The following is a 20,800-nucleotide window of genomic DNA, read 5'->3' on the forward strand; positions in this document are numbered from 1 at the left end:
TGTTGTTAAGAAGTAATAAAATAATGTTTGAAAAAATATTTCGTATATGCTTTCCTTCTCTCCAGACAGATGGATTGCGAAGATTTGGAAGAAGCCATTGAGCGGGAGCTACGATTAATCAATGTGCCACTGGAGGAGTTGGAAGGCAATGATTCTGAAGAGGACCAAGCTGAAATTGCCTGCATTGAAGTAAGCATCCTCTTTATATTCAAAATCGGCTTGACATTTCCGAGGCGGCAAATTTGCCGCATACTGAGGCACAAGGAATACATAAATCGGACAGCATAAAACTACAGAAAATGCGGCCGGGATTTGTTTTAACACTACAGTTTATATATATACTTGCTTTAAATTATTTATATGACAGACAATAACAACAACAGTAACTATTCATGCATTTACATTAAAAAGTCAATGCAAGAGCAAATTCCTGTCACTGAGATTTTGTGAAAACGTAAATGACACGATCAATTATGCATTTTTTTTTTACAGAAGACTACTCTACATATAAATAGTTGTTTTGGCATTTCGATAAAGAATAACGCGTCAATTTAGCGTCTACTTACAAACAATACCTTTTGCTTAACATCCTTCAAGTGACTGGACACCAGACATGTTTGAGGTTTTAAAGTATGTGAGCAATGTCATCAGGTAGTGGAAGCTCAGCAGGGTTGAGCGAGGATACCGCTTGGATGGACAACTATTGTGTGTAACAGTTGGCATAGGCTGTGGGATTCTGTGGTGGGCAGCAGATATAGCTTTGCATTGTTACCTATATTGTCTTGTCATTTGCTACAAACGTTCACATATCCGACCATGTCACATATCTGCCTATACCGTTATAAGGTTGCACTCATTAAACACAAAGTGCGTGCCACAAATGACCTACAATACCTTGCTGATCTCGTCAAGGAGCATAAACTATCACGCAAACTCTGGTCACCCTCGCAACGACTTTTGGCTGGCCATCGAACAAAGACGGCCACTGCGTCGCTCGCTTTCAGATGCGCTTCTGCAGCCGTCAATAATATTAGGAAGCCACTGGTGCTGTGCAATTTTAAATCTAGATTGAAAACGCATTTATTAGAACTGACTTTTGTGTTTAGTTGTCCGTACGCACCTCCGATTAGCATGTCTGCGTACGGTGTAAAAGAAGTTCAACATACATACGGTATGTCCCTTTGTATGTGCTTATCTGCCAAATAAGCTATACTACATTGCTTAACAATTGAACAAAGGTCAACTCTTTGTCTTGATGTTTATATTCATTCATTGTTTGAGCATGGAGATTTGAGGTGGCTGGGTGGCTCAGAAGTTAGAGTGCTCAGCTGAGACCCTAGGTCCCAATCTGAGCAACCTCCCACTAACAACTGCACAAAACCCCTTCATATTGACTTCGGGTTTGCACTGAATTTGGCTAACTTCCAGTTTAGAGAATTAACAATATCGAAAATATGTTTTGCCTCATGACACAATGGCAATAGTGCAATTGAAATCAATCGGGGGGGGGGGGGGGATTACGAAAGTACATGACAATGAACATGCAGAATCTTTGTATCCTCATGAAGAATATTAGTATCATTTGACTTGCAATGGCAACCATGCTGATTCATGACAAGTTTATTTTATTATGGGAAGGAGCCAAATATAATAACGGAGATTCTCAGCAATGCTCAATTAGCAAGCATCACTACCATTACCCCTATTAATGATTGTAACGTTTTGCTGATATGTGTGTACATTGATAAGCCTGAAGAAGGCCTGCCTGACACAGTGCTCATGTACATGGCGAGAGTGAAGAGCAGAGCTGAGGATGTGGAAGACATCTACAATAAGTTGCACGAGGAGGAGCCCGACCTGAGTGAGACCAAATAATGTTTACGCTAAAACAAATACAGCATGAATATATACGTTTTCCTGAACCTTCCTGAACTGCAGATCCCTTACAACTCCTACCAAAGCCTCAAACTTTGTTATAACATATTTGCTAACGGATAATAATTCATCTTGGTGGAGCCACAGAATGCCGATTCATGATGAAAGGTTGCAAGTTAAAATCCTGGTCTGTGTTTTACTCAGCCTTTTTTCTAGTCACTGAAATTAATATCACTTTCTAGCAAGTGAATAGCGGTTGTCCTTTAGAGATATAGGCGCTGGCCATGGAAAATGTAATCATTGACAGACTCAGGACATGCTTCTTAGAGGATGGGGACCTTTTCACTTGAATGTCTAATGAATGAAATCATTTGTTTTATTTAATCGCATAATTGATGGATAGATTGAGAGACACCATATCGAGAGTAGTCATGTCATTTTTATATCTATAGTGTGGAATGCATACCTAGGTTTTTTTCCCCATAGTTAATCTGAACACTATTATTCTGGCTCCTATTTTTTGTGAACCATTTTTTACTTTTCAGACCACTTGTGTTTTCACTCAGCATCTGCCAGGCATGTAACCAGTTGCTAATCCATTTTCGTTGTATTGATATTACCATTTATTTTTTGATCTACCTGTTGAGCACAATGTTAATTGTGCTCAGCTTATTTGATCGTGTGTAGTTCACTATGGTTGATAACTTGTCACAGTAATATCCCTCACTCAATATTGATTCAAATTTTTGTATCGCATGCGATTATTACAAAATAACTTCTCCACTTGTCATATCTTGCCTTGCAGACAACTGGGCTTCAGTTTCATTTAAGTCTCACGTATTGCTTGAGGAATTAGCCAAGGAATATGGTGAAGATCCTGAGGTCCTAAAGAAAAGGGTAGGTTAACCCGAGATATGTGGCAATATTGCATCCATTTTACACATACAGTGGATACTACTGGTAGGAACCTCCTGGTTACACCAGCCCACAGGGAATTATTGTGTCCGTCCGTCGTGCAGGGAGGGGCTGGGGGGGGGGAGGAGGGCTGGGTGGGGAGGGGAGGTTGGGAGGGGAGGGTGGGAAGGGGCTGGGTGGGGCTTGGGAGGGGAGGGTGGGGAGGGGCTGGGTGGGGCTGGGTGGGGAGGGGCTGGTCACCCCGTGGTGCCCTTATGAAACTCAACGTTTAATCTACTCACGCCGGCTTGTGCCCGCCCTCACAGTCGGGCATATTTGCGGAATACACCACGCCGCCGTTGACCCTGGCCATTGACCGGGCAACCCAACGTTCCTACCAGCTCCCTCCGCAGGAATGTGTTTACATATTTAAGCTCAGTTATTTGCAACACTTGAAGGCTTGGATTCTATATTACAAATGTTTTTTTACTTCTTGTGTTTGGCTATGAATTCAGTAGGAATTATGAATTGATGTTTAAGTTGTAAATCCAGCTTATGACTTAAAAGAACATCGAATATCCACCACTCGTGCCCTCGGAGATCACTCTCAGTGGACACGAGTTCACGATCTGTTACAAACGTTACTTGTGGTGTACCAAAGTTGCATTTGGGTGGTTTATTTTTGCTTTGTGAAAAGGTGATCGCACCTTGTGTGGCCAGTTTTGATACTATATAAAGAAACCCACTGCTTGTGGGGCACTGAGCTTCCTGAGGTCTGGATGATTGGTATCTTCAATGAGATGCTTATTTCCGATGATGGTGCTTTCCCAGTTGTTCCCACACCAGTCTTCCATTATTTTTCCACCGTAGGTTTTGTCAGAATTGGAGGAATATGAACGGCAGAGCTGTGAAGAGGCATCAGAAGAATGTGACTCTTCATTGCCCCCTGCTGCTGGACAAGAGGACATTAGTGGCCGCGAAACAGATGCTGATGTGTCCCTAAGTAAGTATATTTAGCATTGCGAAACGTATTTTGAAATGTTATTATGGGTGGCTGTGTGACTCAATGTGCTATGTCCTGTAATAAATTATTTGGACCAGCAGTACAAAGAACTTGCATTCCAACCAGGCACATATTAACCTGGGAAAAGCAAGTTTTCAAATGTAAACAAAAACATGTTATGTCAGTATGATCGTATCATAATAAAACTCGTCACGTGAAATTGTTTTTATTCAATTTGGCCTGTACATCTTGAGGCTTGGGGGTGCCTTCACCCAGCAGAGGATTTATGATGTCTGATGAGAATGATGATAAATGTAATGAGAGTTAGAAGAACTTGTCTACGCAGCATAATAAGAACTTGTGTATTGTTATAAAGATGCCTATTTTGGAAGTTCTATGGTGTCTGTACCTGGATCATTCATCAACAGAGCATGCGGCTCTGCTGTCTGCAGAGATTTCCGTAAAATCATTACATTCTGCTTCATACCGATACTCAGAAAACACTGAAGTAACTGTAGAGAATGGCTTATAGTGTGTCATAATTCATTGGTTTACTGGCTGGTAACTTCCTTATGTGTGCAATATTGTGGTTCAGGGCAGGTTTAGTGCCTTTCCATTGCAGGTGAGCAGAAAAGAGTCACCTGTGCAATGGGGACTTATCCAAGGCACAGTTGAGATCGCCCGTGCCTTGCTCCGAAAGCTTTCGCCGTTAGACTGATATGACCTGCGTTTTGCAAATCACCGAGAAATCATCCAATATTTTAAGATAAGCTGGGTGGAGCCTGGATTTTGGCTGGATGGGTGACCACCATGCATAGAATACGGGTACAATCGACGTTATGGAGGGTAGAGGGTAGTGCAGAAATATCCATTGCTGTTTTGCATTTCCATCTTTAACCCACAACTTGTGGTGAAATGTGGTCAAATATCCCTCAAGATGTAGGGAGGTCCTCATCCAGCAGTGGATTGACAAAATGGTGCTGTACATGTATTTTTAACCACAACATAGCAGACAACAGGATGTCTGAAGCGATAACTATATGTACTTGTAATGATGACCACTCATTAAATGCAGATGAGGGGATTTCTACTTCATATGTATAAAATGTATGTAATTTTATCATGCAATTTTTTCGCATATGTTTTCACAGCCAGTGAAATAGATTGTAAAACCACACAAGCCATTACTTCGAGCTATATGGCTGCCACATCGAAATTAGGTCCTGTCACAAAGGATAAAATATAGCCCGAATGGTGAACGTAATGTTCGAGCCAGATTAATACAAAATGGTTTATAATGATAACAAGATGTGCCATTAGCATTAGGTCTGTCCGCGGTGATTTTATTCATACCATGATGCATGAATTCACCCTTACAAACTCCTCATTATACCAAACAAATGTGCCCCCATGTGGTGGAATCACTGACTATGCATTATTAATTCTGATATGCACACAGCTTGCCAGCTTGTAAATCTCTTAAATGAACGAGTATTTTGCACTTGTTATTTAAGTTGCATCTATTTGTATTTATTTGCACATTTAAATCCTGACACCATGTGTTCATATGTTTTATATGTGGATTACACTATCATCAAACAGTCAAAGTGTATCCCTGCTCAAGCAAATGTAGGGCGGTGCTTATCTCAATATGCAGCTCTTAGCCAATGATCGAAAATCCACCTTTCCATAGTTAGGACTAGAAGGGGAAATTAACAAAGATCAGTAAATATGATGATCGTGAACTTGAATATCAGTCACAATAGAAGACATCTGTCTATCGGTGTCACATACCACATCTTAGTTGTAGAACAGAAATTAACACGAAAACACATCATAATAGAAATGACTCATGAATATCAGTGGTTTTGCAGGTGTATTTTTATGAGAAATAAACTCAGTGGGTTATTAATCAAGTTAATCAATGGATAGTACATTTAATTATGAAATCACTTCGAATATAATATCCAGTTGTAGAGTGCTTGGCTCACAATTCAGAATGTCACAATATCAAATCCCAGTCAGGAGTTCAATCAATCTTATCATCCCTCCAGAGTCAATAATGAGTACTTTTGGAAGTCAGCAGTGGCAATTCCAAGGGTATACTGGCCCCCTTGGTAGGAATGTGGAATTACCACCACTGACTCATTCCTACCAATTACATCAGCGCTGCCCAATACTCATTTGAACATGCAGACACTTTGACTTGATATATCATGTATAGTTTCACCTAATTTCCTAACTTGCACATACAAACTGCTGTATCTTGTCAGCCAAAGAAGGGATATTTCAGGACTTTTCCAAGGTCATTTGCATTTGGCATTTTCTCATATATGGCCTGTCATTGCTTTATCTGTGCAATCTGTGTGGTTCACTCCAATCTCTGCTATCTACTATTGCAACCTCGCTGCGGGTATGGCCATACTAAGTCTGGTTACCATGTTCACACCACGTAGCTTTGTTATAAATGAGAAAGACATTTCCCTGAAGTGGTTCTTAAAAAATTGAACCTATCTCAACTTTCATTGACACACTTGCATAAGCAGCCTCCTTGCTTTCTTGTGTGCAATTTGAGAAGCGATTGCACGTATCACTACACTCCATCAATTAAAACCATGTAAGTTCATTCGTGTTCGTCATTGTCACATAGAAAGACAGGGTGTGTTAGATGAGGGTATTAACTCAGAGTAGACAGGATGTCTACTTCAGAGATGATATGTGGTTTTATTAAGAATGTTTACAGCGCTGAAGGTAATTGGTTCTTGTTGTATCTCCTGAGCAATAATTGTTTATCAACGACCTTGGAAAAGACACGTATCTAATAAGTCATACTGTTTGTTACACCTAAGCATTGCAAACATAAATTTAAAGTTACGTGTACACCCAACCCATCTGTACAATATGTTACCAATTCGCTCTTGCAGATATTAAGGGAAATGCCAGTGTCGGGACAGATTCGATAGCGGAGACGGCAGGTGCCAGCGAGGAGGCGAAGAGACTCGTGGGAGCCGGTGACAGAACCCACGGGCAGCCTGAACACGAGCAGCGCCGCCGCGCGAGACAGGAGCAGGACGAGCAGGAGGAGATGGACTTGCAGCGGCAGCGGCTGGTACACTCCTAGTTGCCACACCTTGCCAAGCAACACCAAGCATTGGCTGGCATCACTCAACTGACGTTATCTCCCGTGTACTGAAATACAACGCAGTGGCTGGTGTTGTACAACTTGTTTGATTGTTCAAGTGATATCAGGCGAGAGATGCTCCCATGATGTAATGGTTAGCATACTGGAGTGAAATGTACACCACAGGTCGCCTCGAACAAGAGGTCGTGTGTGGTGGAGTAAAGCCTGGGTTCTCCCAACTCTCAAGATGTCCTGGCCAGCCTCAAAGAGTGGGCCCAATACCCTCGGACTGAGAGACGTTCTACATGCCAATGCCACATTAATGTATGTTGTTAAATCTAAGAGATTCTTCGAGTGGAGGCAGTTTTGCCAGGAGTTGGTATGAGCAAGCAGTAGTGGGTTGAGTGCTAGGCTCGCAATCACAAGGTCGCAAGTTCAAATAATGGATGGGGTCTACCCAGCCCATTATTCTCTATGTGTTTAAATGAATACCATTGTGTTAAGTTTACAGTCATCACCCGATAGAGAGACTGGTCCCAAGTAGGGGAATGTGTAATGTCCACCACTGGCTCAGGGAAGCCAATGGAGGTAAGTACCATCCCATTACTCATTTGTGAAATGAGACACTGACTTTCAATAACAAACAGTGGCTGGTATTGTAGAATTAGCAATGTCTCCCATGTAATGCCAAGAAGTGGATAACATTATAAACACATGATTGCACTTCTTTCTTCCATGACCTCCATTCCCCAAATTCAGATTTCTAATTCACGTGTTGACAAATTAGTATTTCTAGCAAAGTCCTACAGAAACGAGTCTGCACATTTCAGTAAATATGGCCATTTATCCAGCCACGTTTTCCTCGATTTATTAAGTTGGTGTTCTAAAACAATTGGCCACACATGCAGTTATTTTGAAGTGGTAATTTTGCAAATGGCTTCGAGCTGTTGTACATTCAAGGCATATTTGTATGTTATTAATTATACATTTTTCCATCAAACATGATTCGTACCTTAAGTCAATGCTGCTAGAATTCTTGAAAAATATAATCTTGGACAATATAATAAAATCTACATCGATTTATTTTACATATTATGGCATATAGTGTTAGGTCATACAGTGTGTAGAGTGCTGGATACACAATTATAAGGTTTAAAATTAATATCCTGATGACGGGTTGACCTCAGCCCATTATTCTTCAGGAGTTGATAAACGTTCACTAATTTGTGGTAAGTCGGCTGTGGTGATAGTTTAGATCGACCGGCCCACTGCCATTTTCATATGAAATTGTAGTTCATGACAGCCAACAGAGTTGAGCATAACCCAATGCATGTTTGAGCGGGAGAATAGTTTAACTTTGCTGATTTTACTCCAATGTATGTACATGATCTTAGTCTATGGTTTTATCTGTGATTGATTACATGCAGCTCCAACAAGCAAAGGTGGAAGAACTAGAACGTGCAAATCAAAAGGCATTTGAAGCGGAATGAGAAACTATGAGGTATGGTGATTGCTTAAAAGTATGACAATCACATTGGACCTGAATGGGTCCAATATGTGTATCTAGCAATGTCTGTTGTCATGTTGTATGTATAGTTTTGGTTCTTTCGGTAAAGTCACGTAGATAGAAAACAAAAAGAAAAACATTGTAAATAAAATTTTCACAAATTTATATTTATTATTTTTTATTTTATATCACTATTTAAATTTTAGTAATTTTTTTTTATTGTGTTTTTTGCTTTCATTATTTCAATTATAATTTGTCTTTTTATTTAATTTTTTAAATTTACAGTTATTAAATCATTTTTGTTTTCTATTTACGTGATTGTACCGAAAGAATCAAGAATATGAATTCCTGCAGTCACGAAAGTTTGAAGTCTAGAATGTATGTATGTTGAACTTCTTTAGCACTGTACATAACCAACCGTGCTAATCGGAGGTGCGGGGGAAGGATAACAACTAAATACAAAAAGGTACTCCAGATACGAACATAACTAAGGTCTATATGAGGACATTCATGGTGAGGGTTTCTCATCACTGTGCCAATGGGTCCTTCATGGAGTTGTAGTTGGTCTCATTATCACCCTCTTGCACGTTAAGACACTCTTAGAGATCCTGTGACATCATTCAAAGAAAGAGATATTGTGCTCTCAGCATTTTCCTGATTTATAAAATGTTGCCCTGAACTGACTTGCACGATGGTTAATTGTCCTCAAAGTCTTCCCAAGGGTCAAGTAAACTATTATATTTACACAACATGTGGAGACCCTACTCAACATAATGTGTTGCTCAATCAACTACAAATTTCATGAAGTGAAATAAAATGTACAAAATTACCTTCATGAAATAACTCATACATTCTAAATATAACTGATATTCTGCATCTCTTTTGTGTCTTATGTATGTGCATTTCCAAGGCTGAAATTGAGCGCTTTCAGGAACAAATTGACCATGAGAAGAAAGAACTTGAGCAGAGGCTTGCGAAAGACAGACAAGAACTACGCGACAGGCAGCAGCCCAGCACTCAAGATCCAGGCCCTATTCAAAGGCTACAGAACACGGAAAATATACGCGCCCTTGATAGCAGCGAGACGAGAAGAGCTCAGGCAAGAAAAAGAACTCGCTCTCAGAAGGGAAAAGGAAGAGCGAGACAGAAGAGAAAGGCTGCAGCGGGAAGAGGAGGAGCAGAAGAGAAGGGAGGAAGAACGGCGACGAAAAGAAGAAGAGGAGATGAGGCGAAGGCAGGAGGAGGAGAAGAGAAGGCTTGAAGAGGCCGAGAGAAGGAGGATGGAGTATGAGAGACAGAAGGAGGAAGAGCGGAAGAGACTCGAAGAAGAGCGCTTGCGAATAGAGGAAGAGAGATTGCGACGGGAAGAAGTGACAAGGAGGGAAGCCGAACAGCGCAAGTTGGAGGAGGAACAAGAACGGCAGCGAGAAGAGGAAAAGAGAAAACGGGATGAAGAAGAAGAAGCAGCAGCGAACAAAAGGAAACAAGAAGAGTGAAGAGAAAACAGGAAGAAAAGAAAGGAAAAGGGAAGAAAGAAAGCAAAAAACAGGACAAGGAAGACGAGAGGAGGAAACGGAAAGAGGAGGAGAGAATGCGAGCAGAAGAAAAAGAAGAAGTAATCAAGAAGCTAGAAGGAGAGAAAAGAAAAAGTAAAAATCACGAACCGGAGCAAAGCACCTCTGAGGCAGAGCAACAGGAAAGTCCAACGCAAGCAAAGCGGTGCACGCCACAAGAGAGTGCGATGAGCATTGATGGGAAGTGCATGGATGTGAAGGAAGGATATAGATCAAACAAAGAGCAAGAACAAGTCATGAATAAAGGACGGACAATGGATACAACCACGGTCTTGCAACCTTGCAAGAAGGATTTGAGCATTACCCAGACGAAGAAGTAACGACATCAGAGCACATGGACATCCCACAACGCAACAATGATCGAACGTTAACTGAGTTGAACATCAAGGGGATGCAAAGCTACGCTTCTAGCTTGACTCTTCGGATGCAGTCGAGGCACGGAGGCTTGCCTGGATGAAAACCTGCAAGCCTTGGTCGAGAATCGTGGCAGAGAGCCGAGGTAAAGATTTACGTAAAAAAAGACCACGAAATAACTCTGCAGCAAGACATCTCTCCCACTGTCTGTGGAGCAGATACTAAAAGGGGGCTTGCATCTTCATTTCACCAGGTATTATTGAACAAGACCATTGCGAATGCTGTTGTGCTGGGCTGGTGCCACATGTCAGTAATCTACAGGTCACATGGATATTTTGACCTGTCTGTGCAAACTTTTAATGTTATCCACATTAGTGTATGGGTTATCCCCCAGGTGTTTCTGATTCCTCCCATATGTAAATGACTAATATTAGAGGCTCAGTAAGACTTTCCTGGACATATGTGAGGACATGCATTTTATTTTATTTACTGCATAAAAAAATACCGTTCAACTTTTATTTTACACTTTATTTGCTCAAACACAGCTTGATTTGGTTGTTAGACAAAGTCTTGTAGGGCGGTTGTGGATTACAATATATGCTTTGCTGTGTGGCTACAAGCCGAGAGTGTAATTGGGATATGGTTGAATAAAATGTAACATAGATGTACCATGAAATAGAAATATAGATATAAATGCATAGGTTAAATTGGCATTTAATTTAAATAAAATATGTTTACAATTTAGCTTTGGCAGCAAGCCGAGTTACATTTTTACGTAATTTAAAATCACCTTTAGCCAAGAGAATTGGTTTCCATGCCGCTATGTAATCTACATTGCGCCATTAACCATGTTGAAAGCAATATATCACACCAATGCAGTGCTTTCAGTAAACACATATATGAGATGTGATGGTAAATATGTTGGTTGTACAAAACTTTCTTGCTTAATTAATGGTTGTTACTTATTCAGGTCACAACAGTTTGTTTTCAAGACCTGCCTGGCTGCAATCTGAGCACGCTGGCTCAGTGTCCCAATCTGCAGTCTCTGAGTCTCAATCGCTGTGGCCTGTTGGCTCTGGACGGAGTCAACAACTGCAAGGGACTCAGAGTTATCGACACGCAGGTATCGCCACTAAACACGTGGTTAACATTATACGTAGTGATATTTAACATAGAAGAAAAAAAAACGCATTTTGCAAGAGTTGCATTGTATACTCATTCCTACTTACATGTAACGGACAGGGTCATAGAGTTAGTTTGGGTTCGCGTGACAATGTGTACAGTATTTGACGTAATAGAGGTGACAGAATGCTAGTTACCATTAAATACTCGTATTTTAATACTTTTATAAATTTCCAGGTGATTTCCTTAATATATAGTAAAATACAAGTTATTACAATGCTACATTCGTATAAGAGATATGTGTAATATTATATTCTCTGTGAGTTTGCAGGACAACAGCATTGAGACTGTAAACTGCCAAGACCTAGAAAAACCTGGAAGTCCTTCTGCTGTCTCATAACCATCTCACCTCGATTCATGGCTTAGAAGGATGCACCAACCTTACATTGTTGGAGCTCTCCCACAACAACATCACAAGGATAGGTTTGTGCCGGCAGTGTTTGTGTATTCACTATCACGCGACACACCAGCATAAGCGGTTCACAACTGCGACAACACAGCCTGAATTTCAAAACCCATCACCTTCTGTCTCTCATGACTACTGTTTCGGCATGTGCTTGTTAATAAATATTTTGGGTTAAGTCACGTAACGATCTGTCAAAATTTGTGCCATGCAGATCCTCCACCACCCGACACAGCCATACAACGTAATTGTGAAATGTACAAGCATTCTGACTTTTTGATTTTATTCTTACTTCCTGGATTTGTTCTGAAAACCCTTGACGTGCAGTTTCATGCGAACATTGCATGTGATTGTTAAATTTGGTTGTGAAAATTGTGCAACTCATCGGTGAGCCGAAACAATAATAATTGGTGTATGACACACTCGTGTATGGACAATTTAATTTGTTGTGGCTATGTTACTTGGTATATGGTTTTAACAACACAAATTTGGCGAGATCATTATATGGCCTAACCCCAACATCATTTATGAATCATAACATTGGCTGTGAAAACTACGCATTCATATAAGCTTAACCGTTTATGTCGAGTAAAGTAAAATTGCTCTCTGCACAAAGGAGTGTGGGATAAAACTTCATCATAGTTTCCAGCCCTGAGCCAGTGGTAACCATTCCAGAGAATTATGACATGGGCCATTCTTTCATAAGTCAGCGAACAATTGACACAACCTGGTGCTCATTTAATGACCCCTTAAGGATCATGGGCTGACTCAACTCCTGAAATCGCATTTGAAGTCAGACAGCTGATTTCATGAACCTCAGTCACAGTGAATATGGTAAAAATAATTGACCAGCTTGCTTTCATGAGTGAACCCTGCATTTCACTGCTGTTGGAGCCAGTGGTCACATTACTGGGTCAACTCCGAGTAAGAAGAGCGACCTAGGTATGCCATTATAAAAAAAAGGCAGAAGGGTATTCAATAATCTATTTTGCTTGGGATAGCTACCCCAAGCCTGCATTTGATGTTATTATAACAGTGCTTTGTTTGATTGCTACTGTCCAGCGACAGAGGGCAGTGAGGGTGTGAGAAGGTAAGTGCAGGAGGAGCTGAACCCATGAACCTGCTTGGCTCTGTACAATAGGGACAAGATCCGAGCTCTGCCGAGCACCGCTCCTGCGCTTGCCGAGCCTGCTTGCAAGTGGCCGTGAAAACACAGCATAACCCTCTTGCTGTGCACTCTACGGCAGGTGGTTTGGAGTGGCAGAAGAAGCTGCAGCGGCTGCTTGTGGACCATAACCAGCTGGTGAGCACGGCTGGGCTGAGCGAGGTGCCCCGGCTGCTGCACTTGGACTGCTCACACAACCACCTCTCCTCGCTGGAGGGCATACGGGACTGCGCATTGCTCCGTACGGTGCACGTGCAGGGCAACAACCTCACCCAGGTTAGCAGGGAGACTGTACGTCGCAGCAGTTGTGAAAGGTGCCTGTGGTTGTCAAGTCCATTGCTCACTATACCTAAACTGGTGGTACCAGCAAGCATCAAGATAATAGCATTGCTTTCATGTAATTGCCCGTAGTTAAATCACAATATGAGCAGTTCTTTTCATGGGGCAACCACTGTGTGTTTCCCATGAAGTGGTACTAATGTTATTGACCATTGGAATGATGGGATGGAAATTGGAATTATTTCATTTCAACTGGCAATCTGAGGATTAGATTGAAATATACACAAAGGTGTGTGTGTAGGCATTGCATGTACAAACGTTATCAGCCTTATTCAGACCTCCAATTCAAAAGAACTGAATGTGTGGACATGCTGTCGATTAGAGACGGTGGTGTAAATGACAAAATGGCCACAGATTCAGTTATTTTGAGCTGGTGGTCTGGATAAAGCTGAGACCTTTTGTACATGCACTGCACATCTTTGTATATTGGTAAATACATTTGTTTTCAGCCTGCATTTTTCTGCTGTGATGGGTTATCTCCTAATTTACATACTTGAATTATTCCTATAATCATAAATTGAGCACTCATCACAATGCACCAAAGCTGAACGTTTGTGAAGATATCGTAAAAACGTCAAGTAAAAATAAGCTTTATATAAAGTAAACAAGCAAGTTTCAAACAAACTATGAAATGTGAATGATCTATCTTAGCACATTTTTATTGTGCTAGCAGACAGTTTTATAGCCAGTCACAGATGTTACATATGAAAAACCTTAAATCAACACAACACATGGACACACATCATACATCCCATGAACATATTGTAAACCGATTTCCGCCAATTGTTTTACCCGTGTTACCAAAAGTAATACACATGCATATGAAACTGTCGTATAGAACTTGCTCACTTTGAAGCTTGTGAATGCAAATGTGTTTCTCGTATTTGTGCAGATCCCTCCACTACGGAACCAGGTGCTCTTGAGCGAACTGTGCCTGGATGACAATGGCATCAGCTCCTTGCAGACACTGGGCTCCAGCTGGCTTCCTCACCTCCGCATACTCTCCTTGTCCCACAACGGGTGTGTAATGATTTATGTTGAAGAGAAAAAAAAAAACCCTACACTTATTTTCAAGATGTGTTTGGGTAGCTTCCCCATGATCTGGGGTTTGTATGTGTGCAGTCACTCACTATTGGAAGGTTGCGAGCTCAAATCTTGGTTCACGGCTTGGCTCTGGCCATCACCTCTCACGGGCTGATAAAATGAATTACTTTGTGTGGGAAATCATGACTGGCCCCACAATGTTAATATACAATTTGAACAGAAATGAGAACCATTACATGCTAATTTTAGGAGACAGACACTATGAATTATAACTTTGAATAATGCATACAACTTTGTTCTGTACTAGGGGAGGTCAAGGAGTAGCCCACTACATTAACCATTACTGCCTTGCTCCTCATTCTGAAACTACGTGCACACAATCACACATGGTACAACGGCACCATATTTAAGTTAAATATGTGAACATTGCTATACCATGAATGTACTATCACATTTCAAATATGTACAGTGTGTTTGCTCTATAGGAAATTCAGCTTTTATTTTGGCATTTAAAAAAAGAGCAGTTGCCTTATATTTCTTTCAAAAGGTTTTTATTTTATTTAAAATATAATTTAATTTTAAAACTTGCTGCATATTTGCTTCTTTTCTTTTCAAGGCTCTCGGATTTGTGTCCATTCAATATGTTATTTCCCTGGAGAAACTCTGCATCAGTAACAACTGTGTAACTGGTAAGTGGCCACACTTGAAGGCAGTACTCTTTGATCCATGGTATGAGAAACACCAGACCTGCATCAGTCGCACTACTTTCCAGAGCTAGTCTGGATTTTATTGGCAGTCCACCACATGCTGAAATATCAGGACTTTACTGGGTTCTTTGAGGCTTTTTAACAATCAATTATGACTTTGTGTCATTGAAAATTAATCAAGAGTTTTTGCCATTGCACCTTCTGGCATGCACCGATAATTGTGGATAATGACTTTTCAAAAAATATCAGATTGCTGAAATGTTGTACATAGTACTTCAAATCATTACAATTGTTTCCTTGCTCAAGTAAGCAAGAGGCTGTAGTCATGTCCATTGGTAGCCCATTGCCAGCAGTGAAAATGCCACATGAACCTTATGGCGGTATCCCGGGGTACCAAAGTACCCCGCTCTCGCATAATGTCCGTGATGCAATCACTGTTAGTCTGTTGATGGTCGGCGATGCGGCGATCGACTCATCTCGACGAGCTGTACACGATGCACTATGGCGCATACGAGCGTTCAGGGTTTCAGCGCAATCGTCCTCGCTGCGTTTCGACATCGCGGAGTGGCACCGATTTCGGACTGATTGGTACCCCAATCGCGGAGTGAAGTACACCCCTGGAAAAAATAGTGTCCCAGAAATAAAATATTTAATTGCCTCGGCCAGTTTGCATTATTTGGTACCCCGGGGTACCGCAATGAGGATCAATGCCAATTAGGGCAGGGAGCAGTCTTTCTGTGCTTCATTTTATGTTGCTTGAGAAACAATAATTTTATTTTGCCCTCGGAAAGCTCCCGTGTGTTAATAGAGGCGAGGATTGTTTTGGCAAATTCCTTTTCAGGATTCTTTTTTGTTGTGGGAAGGAAACCAGAGAAAGCCATGCTTGTATGAACAACTGTCGATAACGGTGGCCTATAATGAAAACTCATACAATCGGCAACGTTTCAAGAAATGACCATTCTTTACAGCAGAGAGAGACTGTAACATCTCTCTGCTCTGAAAGTCCATTGCCCAAAATGTAACCTCTGAAATATATATTTTTTACTTTTAGGACAGTGTTATTGACAAATGTGTTGATAATGTTAATTATACCTTCAACGTTTCCAGTTCGGAAATCTACCCACAGTTCAGGCTGCAGGTGTGTCTAATGCACGTCAGCTACACATTTGTATCACCTCCGTTTCCAAATCACTATTTCACAGATGTAGCCACCATACCCAGTAAGTCAATCAATTCCTGTCCTTAATTGAACTCGTTTAAATCCCATTGAGATGAATTACATATTTTGCAAGGCATGCCTGGATAAACCACAGTTATGCATCACGGTTATAAGCTACATTTGACATTTAGCTTGTGTGGGTAATGTAAACTGTTGGGATTTTGGCTATGACAGGTAGGCATGCATACTGGCAGGTTATTTCACGCAAAATAAGACCTGATTTAGACACGTGTGTCGGCCACTTAGGCCTTGAACTGAGCGATGACAGTCACGTTGGTTGAAACGTATAGGCTTGATGCAAAGGCAGAAATAGACATTGTGGTATTAAATATGCTTGTGAGGCTGTGCTGGAAAGTGTCAAACAATTAATTCAACTCGGTAGCATTATTACCATGCAGAAAAATGATGATTGCTGTTGAAAGACAATACAGATGTTACTGGAAGCATTTTAATTAAGGCTTTAAATAAGTCTGATTGATCTTTCAAGCACAGGGTGGTGGTGGTCATCTATTTTTGAAAGTCCTGAGCCCCAGGTGGAAATGTCTACGTTCGCTTGTCTCTGGACTAACCAAGACTGTTGACTTTAAACAAACTTGTGCTTATTGCTATTGACCGCAGGGTAAAGATGGGCATGGTAAAATGAGTCCTTACGTAGGCACATGTAGCTTTTAGCTGCATATAATAAATCACACCTCTTTATACCCGATACAAAAAAAAAATCTAACAACTGGACCGCTTCATTCCATCCCGTTGTATATGTATCCAGTCCAAATGTCATAGCAGGTGATATGCACTCGGTAAAAACTTTCCTCTGGTACGGTGCTTGAGATTTTAGAGGTTTTTTTTTTATAAAAGCACTTCAACCCGCGCTCACTCACCCCTCTATTTTATATCGTTCATCACAGTCTATTTTCAACAATTGTGTCTTTCCCACGGGTATCATCAATTGTCTAGAAAAGTTATTTGTATACTGTATGTCTTTTTTTTACTAATTTATCTTGAGACCCATTTGCATCCTTCTTTTACTTAATCAGCAACACAAATAGATGCAAAAAAGTAACATGTGGAGGCATATGACTAATGCTGCGAATTAGAGACAGCCTGCATAAGATGGCTACCTGCAGGGTAGGGATAACATGTCACAGCTATAAATAATGCATATTTTGACATTTATTGCAGAATTCTATCATCATCGCCTTGTATACATGGTTTTTCTATGGGCACTCCAGTTTCTACCCACGCAAAAATACTCAAACATTCCAAGGCACAGCCATTCTTATAATTCATATTTAGGCCATTTTACGTTTTCAGTAAGTATTTGGCTGTCTATAACGCCTGGAATGTATGAAATTCCCAACCACGGAGGCAGCATAAGAGAAGGCGTGATCACCTATAATCAGATTGACAGGCAGACAACATTTCATCACAGCACTGAGCTTCTAAAGTTCCTCTTAGGCAAACTGCTGTAATGCAATAATTACTCTACACGCGATGAATGAAATATAAATGGATGAATGATACTCTCGTGGGAGCAGACCACACACTATAGCTGCTATTATTTCTGGTGGTGTAGCTGTGCAGGGCAATTATGAGCCATGAAAAGTATAACTCGACCAATAATAACAATAATGTGGTGTTTCAGTGTCGGTATACAACATGAAATTGATACAAACATTAATATAATTCAAATATAGAGTTCCCAGCCTGGCTATACACCTAATTCCCGTTCAACAACAATGGTCGAACAAATACAAACTCTTCTAGTCGAATACATGGTCTTCCTAATACTTGCTGGCACGGGTTTTCAGTCATCGATTCTTACCTTCTGGTACATTTATAGCTCACAAATATATGTCCCGTTAACGCTTTCGATCTTTCATATCTGTGAAATTTCACTCTATTCACCAATAGATTTTCACGAAGAAAACATTTTGATTCAAAGCCAAACTGAAAATGCGTTTTAAAAATAGCCATGCAGAAAATGGAGAATTCAATTATGCTGACCTTTGGACTTGAGTGTGAGATTTTGACGCTCTGGAAAATACACAGGCTCCATTCATCATATTTTTAGTTGCAATCCAGAATGTGCAACAAGAAAGCCGTTATTACGCATCCCGTGCTTTTGAAAGGGTACGAGAACATATGCTCATCTTTGATATGTTACACGCAGGGCACCGCAAATAATCCCTAATGCACCTCAACAGTAAGGTAATGATTTTCAAGAGAAGTGCGAAAGACATTGATTAATTGAGTCCTCTCCTACCTTTCACCACGCGTCTGGCCTTTGCATGGGAACTGTTGTGCAAGAAACAGCAGCTGTTTCATCTCTACAAATGAACCTGGACAAAGTGGAGTTTTTTTCAGTCGGCAGTCTTTTAAGGGCAATTGAAGTTTCTTTGTTCTTTGACCACAAGTTGTGTTGTGCAACCGTTGGTACCGCGTTGCAGTATTGCATGGCCCCTTAAACTGCGATTTGACACAAAACACTCCAGCACAAAATATGCACTGGAATGCATGTTGTCATCATTTGGGTAAATCTTTGTGCCACCGTGTGCTCGAGTACCATGTTTTACTGTGAGAAGTTGGCATCGGTCCATCCCTTTATCATTAAATCATGTGCAATTCTAATGTTCAAAAGATGTTGCCTATGTGGTTCAAAGCCATTTTATATCTCAGTTGGTAGTACAGCAGTGACCAGTTGTATAAAACAACTTATATGGATTTCCCCCACTATTTTAAAACAGCATAAGTTAAAGAAAATAATAATCGTCACGTATGATGTTTTATGCAGCTGATCAGTGTGCCCAGAGTTCAATTAGAATCGGAGTTCAATAGCCAAACAAAGCCTTTGGTGGCTAGTATGAACACACCTTTATGGGAAGGCAGCAGTCGTTATCCCACGAAGTGACTGATTCCTGCCATGGGGACTTACCATTTCTACCAATAACTCAGGACCACTAAAACAGATAAAGCACCACTCAACACTCATTTGAGATTGGGAAAATAAACTTGACTTTGTACACGATCTTGCCACACGATATCTCAAAATTACCAAACAAAAATAATAATTGGTCCAACAGCTTCCATTATTCATGAAATGTAAATATTCTGTATTAACGTTTCCATTTTTTGACAAGCCTTACTGGTTACCCAGTAACTCGGCTATGTTTTTCAATGGACGAAAGGGCTATTATATTGCAAAATACAAGCACAATTATTTCTACTCCCAAGTGTGCTCTCAAGTTGAAAATTTCCTTAAAATTTAAAGTGCACAGAATTCCAAAATAAATTTAATTTATCACCTCCCAGAAGAAATTATACAGAGTGACATATATGGGCTTTTCCATCTATAATTTTCTAATATGGATATTGCCAATTAAGGAATATATATTTATTGTTTTTACAGCAGTTTTCATTATGTGTTTTCTTTTCAAACTCAATGAATATAGTATGTGTGAGGTTAGACAAGTCGAGGTGTTTGAATTACTCATGACAGATGCCACATGCGAATAACCCCTTTGATACATTCTAAAAAGCAGAGTATTGCAACGTAAAATAATGTTCTGACAATACCATGTCTTTATTCAGTAGTACATATTTTAATATATCACGCACAAATGCAATGTGTTTTTCCGGTAATGTATAGTGAAGGGTGATCGTGGTTACATATAGTTTTGAGATGTGGTTGCATTATATTGTATTGTACGGGGACTGCGTTTACTAGGGCCACATTGCAAGTTGCAGGGTGGGTCTCATTCATCGCTGAATCTCTGAAAGTGCAAGCGGTTCAGCGTAAATTTTATTTACAGCGGCATAGCACTATTATTTTTAAAGACATTGTACTCACCGCAGAGAACTGTAGCAACACGACCGCACTCTATGATAGCTGGCGCCAAAGTGTGTGACACACCCTCCCGCATGGCCTTGTTGGAGGGGGAGGGGTCAGTGCACTCCCACCTGGGCTAGTTCACAGAAAGCTGAGTTTTATTCACATTGCCACCTCGCACTTTTCGCATGCATTTACCAAGAATCTGCAGTACTTTGTCGCTTATCTGATGGTCGCAGTTCTGCCTTGACCAATTAACCACCCACACCCACTGCAGTGTTCGTGCAGGTGTAACCGGCATGTTTTAAAATGTTCACAAATCTGACCTTTTTCACATGCATGTATGTTGAACTTCTTTTGCACCGTACGTAGCCAACCATGATAATCAGAGGTGCGGGGAAGGGCAGTATTCTAAACACAAAAAGCAGTTCTAAGATAAATTAGTTTTCAATCCCCAGCAAGTTGGACATATACGTATTTTTATAGAAGTTGGTGCTAAGCCCCTGTTAAATCATTCACAAGAATAGACCATTGTGTGTTGATGCTCTAGAATGAATATGTAAAAAAATCTAATTTAGTCAGCACAA

The 20,800-nt window shown here is 40.6% G+C and overlaps 1 pseudogene; it reads left to right on the plus strand.

Moving 5' to 3' along the window:
* Positions 1-816: 816 nt before the first annotated feature.
* Positions 817-16,059, plus strand: LOC133350482 (leucine-rich repeat and IQ domain-containing protein 1-like; annotated as a pseudogene).
* The last annotated feature ends 4,741 nt before the right edge of the window (positions 16,060-20,800 follow it).

This window comes from Lethenteron reissneri, chromosome 34, assembly GCF_015708825.2.
Source record: "Lethenteron reissneri isolate LAM-NWPU_2019-01 chromosome 34, ASM1570882v1, whole genome shotgun sequence".
NCBI lineage: Eukaryota > Metazoa > Chordata > Hyperoartia > Petromyzontiformes > Petromyzontidae > Lethenteron > Lethenteron reissneri.